This window comes from Propithecus coquereli, unplaced genomic scaffold, assembly GCF_000956105.1.
Source record: "Propithecus coquereli isolate 6110/MARCELLA unplaced genomic scaffold, Pcoq_1.0 Scaffold140, whole genome shotgun sequence".
Classification (NCBI taxonomy): domain Eukaryota; kingdom Metazoa; phylum Chordata; class Mammalia; order Primates; family Indriidae; genus Propithecus; species Propithecus coquereli.
Genome location: NW_012138303.1, coordinates 4504530 through 4519282, shown reverse-complemented (window position 1 = coordinate 4519282; position 14753 = coordinate 4504530). Strand labels below are relative to the sequence as shown.

The window sequence follows — 14753 nt, the reverse complement described above, 5'->3', positions numbered from 1 at the left end:
TGCAACACTCGAATCCTTGCTTGCTTCCTTCCCAATTCCTTAGCGCCAGCAGAAAGCCACTGCCTCTTTCTCCCAAGTTGAGATTTTGGTTTACAGAAAGAAGTAAAACCAAGTTCATTAATGGCTTGAAGAAATAGGGAATGGAGCGCGGGTAGGTGAGTGTTGGGGGAATAGCTAATTGCTGATTTGAATTAAGGGTCCCTTCTTGGGAGGTCATCTTGACGTACTTATTTCAGTAAAGTTCTCTGAAGTCAGGGTATATCATGTCTTTCTTAATTTTAAATCCAGATACCAAGTGCCTGTTCAAAGAGGTAAGTGAATTATGGCAAGGAGCCCGAAGCTCTCCAGAATGATTCTCAAGGGTAAGGAGGGAGAGTACTGAATATACCACGGAAAGGTAGAAAAACATTTAGGGACTCAAGTGATCGAGCAGGTTGAATATTCAAGTCTATACCCCTCCCACGCTCCCCCCCGAATTAAAAAATATCCCCAATGGGCCATGGCTTTCCATAGGGAATGAATGCTTTATAACTAATTCGACTACATTTAATTTTTACATTGAAACATGAAACCGATCTGCCAATTATTTTGAATCAAATCAGTTTTAATAATGAATGTAATTTTTCCCTGATCCTTCAGAATTCTCAAAGCTGAAGTTAACCTTTCAGAGTTCTCTACAGTGTGGATAATTTTTACCAAACCCTCTGACATTTCCATGGGTAGCTCCCATGAGATATTCAGAAGTTCCTGATTAGAGAAACCCACCACTCATTTAATCTTCCTTAAGCTCGGAAAATAGGGATGTCATACCTAATACGTTAGTCTTAATACAGTTTCTGTTTCTAAATAGCAACAATTTAGTTGACCCTATTTCTAAAACCAAATCAAAAGTGATTGTTTAAAAATGGAAAATAACAGGATATCACTCCCAGGCTTTGGCGGTCAAGCAGCTCCAGCTGGCAGACACCAATCTCTCCAGTATAACTTGTTGCGTGGATTCAAAACGTTTCTGCAAACATTCCATGAGCGAGGTTTGCTAGAAGTGCAGATTTTGGGAGACACTGCAGAAACTCTGGATCCACAGAGTTGGGAGAATTTTGTTATCATTAAACTTTCTCACAAGGTCCTCATAATCAACAGGTTGTAAGAATATGGAAGTCCTGCTGTCTATAGAACCCAAATGGGGACTTATCGCTCTGACACGGTAAATGAACACTAAGCTACGTGAACGGAGTGGAGCCAACAGCCCTCTACCATGATATGTAGAAATCTAAAGAGTTGGGAACCCAGATTAGACCTGAGATGACCAATAGTTCACACTTCCTGTGGCCACCAAGGAAGGAACGAGGACACAGGCCAAAGAGAAAAGGATGGAAGTGGTGGCTGCCCTAGGGCCTTGGACTCAGAGTTGTGACTGAGGTGGAGAGAGAAGGAACATACAGCTAGATGAGGGTAGACAGCATGTATGTGAGAACTACCCTGCTTTGCGCAAAAGTTTTGGTGGAATGTGGACTGACTTCTGCAGTATCCTTGGGGGAGCACCGCAGAAGAAGGATACAAGGATGGGGAGAGGGGTCGAGATATGATAAGATATGACATAAGATGGAAAGTGGAAAATATGAAAAAGGAAAGCTACGCGCTTCTACAACGGTATTCTAGGAATCTTCCTTGCCATTATGAGACAGGATTAAGAACGAGAAAGAAATGCAAAACAAATATGCGTTAGAAATCCGCTTTCACCGGCATCCGCCACACGCCATTGAGTCAATTTGGCTGTGCTGTTTTGAAACAGTGCCCAAAGTTTGAGCTAAAAACCCTTCTCCGTTACCCTAGAAAAAGACAACTATCAACATGTGATAAAACACCGCTGACTTTAGTACACCTTGCCTGGAGCCTCGGCTCCCACAAGCTCCACACTCCCTTGCCGGGCATGAGCAACCGACACACGCGGAGCCCAATCCCGGGCCGGCGCTCGAGGCCGGGCCCGCCGCGGAAAAGCAAGAGCGCTTGACCGCCTGAGTGGCGACGTCGCGGAGGGCAGGCGCTGGTAAGTGGCCCACGCAGATGCCCCAGCAGGGAGAGCAGAGGTGGCGCGTGAGCCGCGAGGCTCGGCTCGGCGGAAGCAGCGCTGCTGGAGAGCCCTAGCCCGTTCGGGGGCCAGAAGCCAGTGGGTACGCGTGGACGCGTAGCGGATGTGTGTATGCGCGTGTGTGCGCGCGCGCGTGGCGTGTTGTTTGCGTGTCTGCTGGCGGCCACGGGAGGAGAGAAGCGCTGTCGTGTCCAGTCGCGTTCGGGGCCGAGGAAGACAGGGAGCGAGGCGAGAGTCGGGCAAGGGAGAGGGGAGAAGCGGAAGGGCTGAAGGTGGCGAGCCGAGCGAGGCCGAAAGGATGGATGGGCGGAGGGTAGGGCTGCACGTGGAGGGCGCTGGCGAAGCGAGCGAGTCTGTTGGTCAAAAGGGGAGGCGCGAAGGCGCCGGCAACATTGGGGAGGCAGCGCGAAAGAAGAAAGGCTTCCCTGACCGGGAATCGAACCCGGGCCGCGGCGGTGAGAGCGCCGAATCCTAACCACTAGACCACCAGGGAGCGACAACCTGTGCTCCAGGCTTGCCCCTCCTGGACCCGGCGCCTCGGTCGCAAGCGCTGGGCGCTACCATGGCGCCCCGCCCGGCTGCGGTTGAAAACAAAGAGCAGCCGCCCGCCGCCCCTGGCAATCGGCGTGCCCTGGCAGCGCTCCTCCTGCTTGCAGCACCCTTCAAGCGCCGCGCGCCTCCTCCCGCCCCCCACGCAGGCAGGCACGCACGCACGCGCGCAGCCCACCGGCCAAGGCCCCGCACCCGGACCTCCGCAAAAGGTCGGCCCAGTGCGTTGGCCGGGAATCGAACCCGGGTCAACTGCTTGGAAGGCAGCTATGCTCACCACTATACCACCAACGCCGCTCGGCCCAGGCAGTCCCGCCACGCCGGCCCGGGGCTGCCGGGAGCGCGCCGCCGACGTCGGGCGCAGCCCCGCCCCTTCGCCTCTCCCGCCCTCAGCTCCGAGCTGCCAAGGCGCCAGCTGAGGTCGCCGGGCGCCCCACATGAGCAAGCCCGGCGCTGCTGCTGCGGCCTGCCCGCCTGCCTGTCTCTGGTGGCCTTCTATCTTCCTTGCTGCCCCTGGGTCCTCGACTCCACGCCAACTTCCGGCCTTCAGCTTCTCCCCTCTCCCTTGCCCGATGGTCGCCTCGGTGCCCGTCTTCCAGAGCCCCAAACGCGACTGCCCATGATAGCTTTTCTCCTCCCGTGGCAGCCAGCAGACAAACAACACGGCAGGCGCACACACACAGACACTACGCGTCCACACGTACCCACTCCCTACTGGCCACCGAACGGGCTAGGGCTCTCAAGCAGCGCTGCTTCCGCCAGGAAGAGCCTCCCGGCTCACTCGCCACTTCTGCTGTCCCTGCTGGGTGTTCTGTGCTCACCGGTTCGTCCACTTATGATGGCCCTTGCTCCTGTATGTTTCCAGTCATGCCAAACATAGCTCTGGCCTTTCCATGGCATGCTTCGTAGTTTGAACATGTGTTTTTAAAAATGATTGTATATTCTCTGTTAGATTTTTTTTAGTCCAATTTACATAGATTGTAGTGAAATGAGAAATCTTACATAGTTATTTCCTGGATTCTGATAAAGTATCTAAGTCTATATTTCTCTACTTGTATATCGTGAGTTTTTGTTTTTTTTTTAGACAGAATCTCACTGTTGCTCAGGCTAGAGTGCCGTAGCGTTAGCCTGGCTCACAGCAACCTCAGTCTCCTGGGCTTAAGCAATCCTCCTGCCTCAGCCTCCCAATTAGCTGGGACTACAGGCGCTCGCCACCACGCCTGGGTAAATTTTTGTTTCTATTTTTAGTTGGCCGGCTAATTTTTTCTATTTTTAGTATAGACGGGGTCTCAGTCTTGCTCAGGCTGGTGTTGAACTCCTGTCCTGAAGCAATCCTCTGGCCTTTGCCCCCCAGAGTGCTAGGATTACAGGCATGAGCCCCCTGGCTCGGCCATATATGGTATATTTACAGTTATATTACAGATATATTGCAGGTTGGTGTTTGGTTTGTGTGGAAAATCTGGTTAAATATACTACATGTATAAGCCTGAAAGATGTTCATTAGCTTCTGTGGGCCTTGCGGATAAATTATGCAGGCCTGGCTTTGTCTGCCCTGTACCTGGCCAGAGGTTGGTTGTTGTTTCGTATGAGTCCCAGTTGAAGGTTCAAATAACAGCAGTGCCAGCACTGCTTTACTACAAGCTCTAGGACCCTGAGCAGGAACCATGAGGCTAGTCTGCTCCTGGATTCCTGACAGATGGAAACTGTGACATAATAAACATTTGTTATTTTTAGCTGCTAAGTTTTGGAGTGATTTTTTTCTTTACCTTTTTTTTTTTCTTTTAAGAAAGATAAGGTCTTGCTCTGTCACTCAGTCTGAAGTGGAGTGGTGCAGTGGCATTATCATAGCTCAGTGTAACCTCCAACTTCTGAGCTGAAGCAATTCTCACCCCAACCCCTGGGAATAGCCGGGACTACAGGCAATGGCCCCCATGGCCAGCTAATTTTTCTTTTCTTTTTTTTTTTAGAGTGACAGATATCTTGCTATGTTGCCCAAGCTGTTCTCATCCTGGCCTCAAATAGTCCTCCCACCTCAGCCTCCCAAAGTACTGGGATTATAGGCATGAGCCACTGGGACTGGCCTGGAGTAATTTGGCTTGGAGTAATTTATTATGTAGCCATAGGTAATTAATATACATGTTTCATTAAAAAGTAAATTGTATCATAGTGTAATCATATTATATTATTGTAAATCATATTAGTGTGTTTTTCATATAAATCCCTGAAATTTATGAAAGATAATATAGTTAGTAGGTACTTATGTCATTTGTCCTGCTATACTATATATATTTTTATAATTAACTTTTTTTTACAGTTTATTGATTGTAATTCACATACAATAAAATCTACACACGTGAAGTGTAGGACACTATAAGTTTTGAGATATGTACACGTGAAACAGTCACTACAATCAAGATCATGAACATGTTATCACTCCCAAAAGCTTCCTCATGCTCCTTTCGAATTCCCTCCTTCCCATCTCTCCTGAGGCAACAACTGATTTCCTTTCTGTCAGTATTGATTAGATTCTATTTTCTAGAACATGGCTGTCCTATAGAATTTCTATGATTAAAAAAAGTTCTGTATCTGCATTGTTCAACATGGTAACCACTAGCCACATGTGGCTACTGAACACATGAAACGAGGCTAGCGCAAATTAAGAAATCCTGTAAGTGTAAAATATGCACTGGATTTCAATGGCTTAATATAAAAATAAGAATGTAAAATATTTCACTACTATTTTTATACCAATTTTATATAGAAATGATATTATATTGGATTTATTGGGTGTTAGTGGTTGAATAGTGTCCCCTTCCAAATTCATACATTGAAATTCTGTCTCTGAGTACCTGTAAAGATAACCATACTTGGAAATAAGATCTTTATTTTCTATGTATTTAGGTAAGATGAGGTCATTCTGGAGTAGAGTAGGCCCCTAATCTAATTTGATTTGTGTCCTAATTACAAAAGGAAAATTTGGATACAAAGACAGATTTACACACAGGGAGAACACCATGAGAAGTTTGGAGTTTGGAGAAGTTTGCTGCCATAAGCCAAGGAACTACCAGAAGCCAGAAGGCCTGGAAGGTATCCTTCCCTAGTGCCTTCAGAGGGAGCATGGTTCTGCTGACACTTTGATCTCTGGCTTCTACCCTCCAGAATTGCGAGACATAAATTTCTGTTCTTTAAGCTACTCAGCTTGTAGTACTTTGTTATGGAAGTCCTATAAAACTAATACATTGGATTAAATAAATTGTTAAAATTAATTTCACCTGTTCCTTTTTACTTTTTAAAAATGCGGCTACTAGAAAATTTGAATTTGTGATATTTACAATGGATAGCACTAGCCTAGAGGTATATTTAGCAACAATTTATAAGAATTGTTATGGGTATATAATAGTTGTATATCTTTATAGGGTACCTGTGATGTTTTGATATAGGCATACAATGTGAATTAATGAAATCAGGGTAATCGAGGTATCCATCCCCTCAGGCATTTATCATTTCTTTGTGTTAGGAACATTCCCATTTCACTCTTTTAGTTATTTTAAAGTATACCCTAACTTATTGTTGATTATAGTCACTTTGTTGTGCTATCGAATATCGTTCATTCACGCTATCTACGTATATTTTTTAGCAACGAATTTATCTTGTCAGGTATACTAGGAAGCTATTTCTTCTCCAAGCCCTTCATGTGGGATGCCTATTTCACATCCCCAGTTAATATGGAAAATCAAGCTACAATCAGCAAACTGCAAGTGGCATTGCCTTTAGTATTCACCTAGAACACTCTGCCATTTATGTGTAATCCAGCTCTTGAACTCTCAGGTCCTCTAGGTAATCTATCTGGAGGAATTCTCTGGCTTTGACACTTGATACTCTGTCCTAGACATAATTCTTAGTTTGCCCTTTAAATCCATGAACCTGTAGCTGTAGACATTTTTGCTGTTAACATATCAACAGCCATCCATCCATCCTGACCCCATAGAACCATGTCTATTGGTTTCACCTGCTTTATTTTGCTACAAATGGAAGAGAACTAAACATATGGTATATTGTTCAAAAATCGGTCAGTCATTGACATTGCTCTTTGAGCCATAGTGAACATCTTAGTACCAGTTACTTAGCTGGTTTTCTAGGCAGATATCATCTTGATTGTATGTAGTGGTGTTAAATTTCAGGGACTAAAGTGCTGGTTTATTTATAAATTGATGGGGATGCAATGTACTCTTTAAGTAAAGTTCTGGCCTGAAGGACTTTCTCTACCATCTTCTAATGAAAGAGAATGTAGAACAACTAAACTTTGGGGGAATATTTACCCCAAAAAATCATTTTAGAGTAGCTGACACTGAGCCATTGTTTCTGATGATTATTAGAAGAATCAGTAATTGAGGCCATTCAGTTTAGATTTGGGATAATAAAATCTGATGCTCAATAAATGTGAGCATTCTTGTCTTCCTGTGTCCATGCACCCATTTCAGCAAAAATAAGTGTTATGCATCTGTTAGAATCTCTGTCCGGGAGAAACTTTCAATCTGGTGATGTTACTTTTAAATTATGGAAAGATTAACAACTGAGACAATTAGATAAATGGACACAGTAAACTATAAGTCTTGGGTAGGAAGTGCAGATGAGTGAATGGAGGCAGTGAGGTATAGAAAGACCCAGACTTTAGCACCAAAGGGAGGTATGCCCTGGGTCAACTCAGAGTTCTTGACTGGGCCACAGTTTTCTCATTTATAAAATGATGGGGTTGGATTTCAACATTCCATTTCTGTGATTTATAAATGAACGTTCTGTCCTTAAATTCTGGGGTCAGCAGCTTGAATCAGCTGTTATCAAATGTCATACTTTACATTTTTTCTTTCTTTCTTTTTCCTTTTTTACAATGCAGAAACCTACCATACAATTTATGATAGATTCAAATTTTGAAACAATATGGAGACACTTCAGTACTCTTGCATCCAAAGGGAACAGGAATGTTCTTTCTGATGATGATTTAGGTGATGCTAATTTGAACTGCTATGAGTCAAACTATAGGAGAAAGAATTTCATTATAGTAAGTGATAATTGCAGCTGTTAAGAGACATTGTGGTAATACTAAATTAACAATTGATGTTATGCTGATGAAATAATCCAGAAAGAGATTGTAAAGAAAGTGGAGATAAAGAGAGTTTACAAGAGTTTTTGAAAACCCAGCTGTATAATATATATGAGAGTGATCAGGTTATAACAAAATAAGGGAATTCTGTATCCAAACCTGTATTTACAAAGAATCCTGGAGAGAGGCAAAGGTATTCAAGCTTAAAACTCTCAGAAGCCTGAAGGTCCTAGGACCTCTGACTCTAAGAGAAAGATGAGATGATGAAACTCTTACCACATGGGGAAGGAGTGTAATGCTTCTGAAGGGTTCAGAGGATTCTCACACACTCAGGTAGCACTTGAGTTTCTCAGATATCTTCAGCCCCATCAAGGCTATAAAGCTGCTCTGTCCAATGGAAATAGCATGTGAATCACGTGTATAATTTAAAATTTTCTAGTACTCACATTTTAAAAGGTAGAAAGAACCAAGAGAGATTAATTTTAATAGTATGTTTTATTTAACTCAATATATTCAAAATAATATCATTTTAACATATAATTGGTATAAAATATTAATGAAATATTTTATATTTTTTGTACTAAGTCTTCAAAAGCCAGTGTGTATTTTATGCTTACAGCATATTTCAATTTGGACTAACCATGTTTTAAGTACACAATAGCCTTGTGTGGCTGGTGGCTACCATCATACCGGACAGCAAAAGTCCAGAGGAAGAACAATGTGTAAAATTACTAATTTCCAAAATAGGTCAAGATCAGGCCCTGTGCTTGGGACTAAGATGTTAGATCACCCAGGACTTCTACCCCCACCCACTTTATTAGGGGTGAAGAATGACCACATTTTTGGAATAATGCATGGCTTCCCCAGGCAATCACAACTCCATCAGCTGGGATCAACATGCTCAAAACTAACTCAGAGCTACCACCACTCTTTTGTTAACAGGGATAAAGAGGCAGCCCCAGATAACCACTGTCCTCTGCATGTCAACTCTCATAGCTTCATTGGCATTACCCACCTTGAATATATCTTTCTGTCCTTTATTCATGTTTATGCCAAACAACATAAGAAGCATCAGTCTTCCAGGTCATTTCCTGCATTCAATTCTCCATAAAGCTTTGCGTACTTTTGTCAGATTGCACTAGCATAAAAAGCCAAAGCAAGAATGCCCAACTGAGCCCAGTCAACTCACAAAAGCATAAGAGATAATAAAAAATAATTGGTTGTTTTAAGCCATTAATTTTTGGGGGTGGTTTTTTATGGTGCAATAAACAACTGAGACATTTAGGTTAAAAATCTTGGATTCATCCTTGACCCTTCACTCTCTGTCACTCCCCATAACCAATCTCTCAGGAAATCTGGTGGTTCTGTCTTAAAATATACCCAGAATTTAACACTTCTTACCACCTCTATACTACTACCCTTGTACAGGCCTTTATCTTCTCTTGCCTGGATTAGTGCAATAACCTCCTACTTGTCTCCCTGCTTCCACCCTTGCCCCACTACAATCTATTCTCAACACAGCAATCAGATTGATCCTTTATGTGCACTTAAGTGTTGGTCAGTTAAGTCAGTTAATACCAATTTCATGGTGAATACATACGGTGCTTGTTTTTCCATTCTTGTGATACTTCACTTACTAGAATGGGCTCCAGCTCTATCCAGGATAATACAAGAGGTGCTAGATCACCATTGTTTTTTGTGGCTGAGTAGAACTCCATGGTATACATACATCACATTTTATTAATCCACTCATGTATTGATGGGCACTTAGGTTGTTTCCACATCTTTGCAATTGTGAATTGTGCTGCTATAAACATTCTAGTGCAGATGTCTTTTTTATAGAATGTCTTTTGTTCCTTTGGGTAGATGCCCAGTAATGGGATTGCTGGGTCAAACATTCATCGGGTGTCGGGCAGGTGGGAGGGGGAGGAATGGATGAGTATATTCACACCTAAAGGGTCCAATGCACACTGTCTGGGGGATGGACACACTTGAAGCTCTGACTCAGGTGGGGCAAAGGAAATTTATGTAACCTAAACATTTGTACCCCCATAATATGGTGAAATAAAAAAAATTAAAAAAAAGAAAAGAATGATCCTTTTAAAATGTAACTCAAAATCAAGGCCCTGGCTGGGCACGGTGGCTCATGCCTGTAATCCTGGCACTTTGGGAGGCTGACGTGGGAGAATCACTTGAGCTCAGGAGTTGGAAATCAGCCTGAGCCAGAGCGAGACCCCATCTCTGCCAAAAATAGAAAAAATTAGCTGGGTGTGGTGGCACACACCTGTAGTCCCAGCTACTTGGGAGGCTGAGGCAGGAGGATCACTTGAACCCAGGAGTGTGAGGTTGCAGCGAGCTATGATGACGCCACTACACTCTACCCACAGCGACACAGTGAGATTCTGTCAAAAAAATATAATAAAATAAATAAAAACTCCTCTTTCCTTCTCCTCAAACCACTTGTCTTCATTCTTCTGATGCCACCTCTGGGACGAGTGCAGAACTTTCGGTACAGCTACCTCCTGGGAACAGAGGAGGGAGTGTGTCTAAAGTATCATGATTACACAGTTTGCCATTTTTTTCTAATTGGGCTGATTACACAACTTGTGTTTCCTTTTCATTATTCCACAGTATCTCTTTAGGCCGACTTCAGTGGCAAATCCCTCTAACATGCCAGTCTTTCCCCCTCAACTGGATTCAATCTGAAAAGTAATTTAATAAAATCCTAATTGTATATTCCCTCCCCCTTGGGATCAAAACAGAACCTCATTGAGGAAGGAACTCCTATAAATGAAAAAGCAAAGTAGTCCTTCTTGAAATGGCTTGACATTATCAATTCTATGTGGTTGTCAATGCCGCAGACATCTCAAAGAGAAGACTTTGTTAATGAAAAGACATAAAGAAAGATAAACTGCCCTTGGAGAACATAAACCAGAGGTGGATGTCCTGGGAATGTGATTTCCGTAGGATCCCTGAAGAGTGCTAAGGCATTATGTAGGTGAAAGGAAATGCCTACGTCCATACTGAAACAGAGCACAGAGCCTCACTCTTTGCTGTGCAGCAGGAGGGGGTGGTTGACCTAATGGCTTTGATTGAGTCCTAAGTCTCAATTGCCCTCTGGAGTCTTCTCATTTAATAACCACTGACCCTGCCACAACAGGTCTCTGGAAGGTGCACTAATTCTCCTTCAATATTCTGGCCAAAGAATGCACAAAAACCCCTTTGCTTGATTTCCCAGAAACAGGCTGGGACTCTTAAGAGATTTTACTAAATAACAAAGTAGCTAAACAAAGAAACCATAAAAAAATACTAAGTCCATCTTAGAGGGTCCAATTACTTGGGCATGAGGAATATAAAGTGTTACGAAAAGTCTGAAGAATCTACAGATATTTGTGGCTGGTTTTAGGAAATTTTTCCTTGCTGAGAACAGCCTTGTCTGGCTGCCCAGAAGCTTTCTTCCCTTCACAGGGTTAGTCCCCAGGAGAGTCACTCAGGACTTGGTCTTGGTGGTTCAGCAGAATATATTGCTATAAAGTGCTGAGAAAAGTTTCAGGAAAAGTTTTAAAGTATTTGTGCTTTTTAAAGGCCACCTCAGGTATAAAACCATTGTCCTGAAATTCTACACAGAGCGCAGGGGTTATAGTATATCCCACCGGAAAGGAGAGTACGGATGTCTGGAGAACAGTTTGTGCTTCCTTTGCCACCTGCGTATGCGAGGATAGCATTCTTTTGCCTTTATGGTAAAAAAATGTGCATTTACTTTGCAGTGGGTAGATGTTCTTCTAGGAATCTTTCTAATCTCAGCCATAATCACAGAATCTGAATCTACCATAACCAGCTCACTCTCAGACTTGTATACCCTGTTGTGCTCTCTATAAGATATTCTCCATAGAATACGTCTCTAGCTTTTCTGGAACCTCCCTGGGCATCCTCATTCCTTTACTCCCAACTTGCCACTCCATGGAGCATGCATCCCTATACCATCCACCCAGGACTGCATCCCATATTCCTTGGCTCTTGGGAGGTCCAGACCGAGGGCATGATAAACAGCATTCACTGTGGTGAACAACATTTCCACTGTGCCAACATAGCTTTCTGTCTGCTGTGGGAAACACACTTCCTTAGATTGACCCTGGGAATGACCGCACTTTTAAGTAAAATACCGCCCACTACATACAGGGATATCACTATTCTCTCACAGGTCCATCTGTTAAAAGAGTAGCATAAAGATAGTAATGAAATTGATAAAAAGAACATTATCTATGGCCGGGCGTGGTGGCTCACACCTGTAATCCCAGCACTCTGGGAGGCCAAGGCGAGAGGATTGTTTGAGCTCAGGAGTTCAAGACCAGCCTGAGCAAGAGTGAGACCCTGTCTCTACTAAAAAATAGAAAGAAATTATCTGGACAACTAAAAATATATATATAGAAAAAATTAGCTGGGCATGGTAGCACATGCCTGTCGTCCCAGCTACTTGGGAGGCTGAGGCAGAAGGATTGCTTGAGTCCAGGAGTTTGAGGTTGCTGTGAGCTGGGCTGACGCCACGGCACTCACTCCAGCCCGGGCAACAAAGCGAGACTCTGTCTCAAAAAAAAAAGAACATTATCTAATATTTTGTTAGGTACTATTCTGAACACCTTATATATATTGATTTATATGACATTATTTAATCTTTAAAAGAACTCTATAAGGTAGTTACTATCAGCATCCTCATTTTATAGATGAAAAAATTGAGGTATGTATAGAGGAGTTAAGTAGAAGAGCTGGGATATAAATATCACAACATTCAAATAAATACTACACACAATAATTACACTGTTCATGCCACTACGTACGAAAGTAGTGGGTCCCTCTCACGGTGGGACCATGCAAGAGTTTCACCTATATATCTGGCACAGCATGTTATTACATATACTATGCAGATTTACAAAGCTCTCAAGTGGTTACACAGAATGAAGAACTCCAGTGAAAATGACAACATTGGTTTGAGGAAATGATCCTTTTGCGTCATCTGCAGAAGCATGATTCACCACCTGATGGCCATCACTGGAGAATGGGTCACCGTGGAGGGAAAGAGCAGCCCTGTACCATGAGAAGGTAGGGGAGAGAAAAGGATGTAGCTTTGCTGGTTGTATCCCAGGGATCCTAAGGCCTCTAGGTCACCACTGCAAGCCTCTGTGACTTCATTTGAGATTGGAGAATTTGGGGAGTTGGCTCGTAAACCTTCTGAAAAGAGTTCTTGCCAGAGACCCAGGAATAATTTTTGAGACTGCATCATTTTTTAGGTAAACTAAAGCGTGCTGTTAGCCTCATCAATCTTCCAATAACCAAGGACCAACTGCTCCCTCAGCCTATGATTCCAGCACAGTCATTCCAGCCACACCCTTATTTATTGTCATCCTCCACCAACAGCCAGAATGAAAGCACTGCCTGTGAACTTGTCCTCCCACATTCGTGGCCCTGTCCAACTCCGCAATTTCTCCGCTATATTTTTTCTTTCAAGGTTTATTTCCTATCTGTTATGGGCTGAACCGTGTTTTCCCAAAAGTCCTATGCTGAAATCTTAACCCTGAGTAGCTCAGAATGTGACTGTATTTGGAGATAGTGTCTTTAAAGAGGTATTTAAGGTTAAATGAGGTCATTAGGTTTGGTACTAATCCAATATGACTGATGTCCTCATAAGAAGAAATTAGGACACAGATGTGCACAGAGGGAATTCCGCCAGCAGACTGTGTTCTGACTGGAACTGCAACCTCAACTCTTCCTGGGTTTCCAGCCTGCTGGCCTACCCTGCAGATATTAGACTCGCCAGCCTCTGCAAAAACATGAGCCAATTCCTTACATTCCGTTCTCTCTTCCTCTTGCCACTCGATGGATCCCTCATGCTGCCATTTCTGAATTTCCTTATCTCCTCAGTCTCTCATGTATCCTGTTGGTTCTCTTTTTCTGGAGAACCCCAACTAATACACTACCCATCATTTTCCTACCTCTCTTTATAGGCCATACCCTTTAACTACTCACTCTTCCCTCAGAATACAACTTCTCTTTTGTTAGAATTCTGAGTGACAGGAATCTAACCCAAATTAGCTTGAGAAAACAAAACTAACAGAACACACATACACACACAAACACACAACAGAAAGGATCCTGGAAGGTTTCCCAAAAAAGTCAGAAGGCAGCTGAGTCTCAGGATTCTCTATTATCTTTTTTTTTCTTTTTCTTGAGACAGGGGTCTCACCATGTTGCCCAGGCTGGTCTCAAACTCCTGGCCTCAAGTTATCCTCCTGCCTCAGCCTCCTGAGTAGCTGAGACTACAGGTGTGAGCCATCACATCCAGCCCTATTATCTTCTTATCTTGACCTTTTTTTCCTTATACTATAATACTGCAATGAATATTCTTGTTGATATTGTTGTCACACTTAAGTGTTTCTATTGGACACATTTTTTAAAATGGAATTTTTACAAATTTCAAATTTCTAATAAATAGTGCCCAAATGCCCTCTGAACGTGTTCACCAATTTAGAACCTCATGATTTGTGTTCAATTTTTGAAATACATAAATATGTGTGCAAATCGGCTGGTCAGCATGGGCAGTCCCTTAACAATTTCTGTAATGGAAAGCAAGGGAAAAGCCACTTAGGATTTCAATGGGAGAAACTGTGAAAAACAAGGTCATTTTCTGCTTTGGGTTTCTGCCCTTGGAGTATGGAAAATAGCTGGGCACCACCATCTTCCCCAGGCTCTGTCCCTGCTTCTCCAGCAGGCTGCATTACTGGTTGTAGGCAGTTCCTTAATATTTGGCTCCTGTTAGAAGCAAACTACGCTAATTCCTTATGGATGAGATTTTGACCAGGAATTATCCTAAACAATAAAGAACCAACACTTCCAGAAAAATTCAAAGGTTAAAAACTCTTGATAACACTCATTTAAATAAAGGTTACTTTTGAACATTTATTAGGAACCAGACACTGTCCATTTTATAGATTAGGAAAACAAAGCTCTGAGAGGTTAAGT

The 14753-nt window shown here is 43.1% G+C and overlaps 2 non-coding genes across 2 annotated transcripts; both read right to left on the bottom strand.

Moving 5' to 3' along the window:
• Positions 1-2510: 2510 nt before the first annotated feature.
• TRNAE-CUC lies at positions 2511-2582 on the bottom strand. Its single transcript has one exon. It is a non-coding gene; the product is annotated as a tRNA-Glu (tRNA).
• Positions 2583-2860: 278 nt separating this feature from the next.
• Positions 2861-2932, bottom strand: TRNAG-UCC. The gene has a single exon. It is a non-coding gene; the product is annotated as a tRNA-Gly (tRNA).
• Between the last annotated feature and the right edge of the window lie 11821 nt (positions 2933-14753).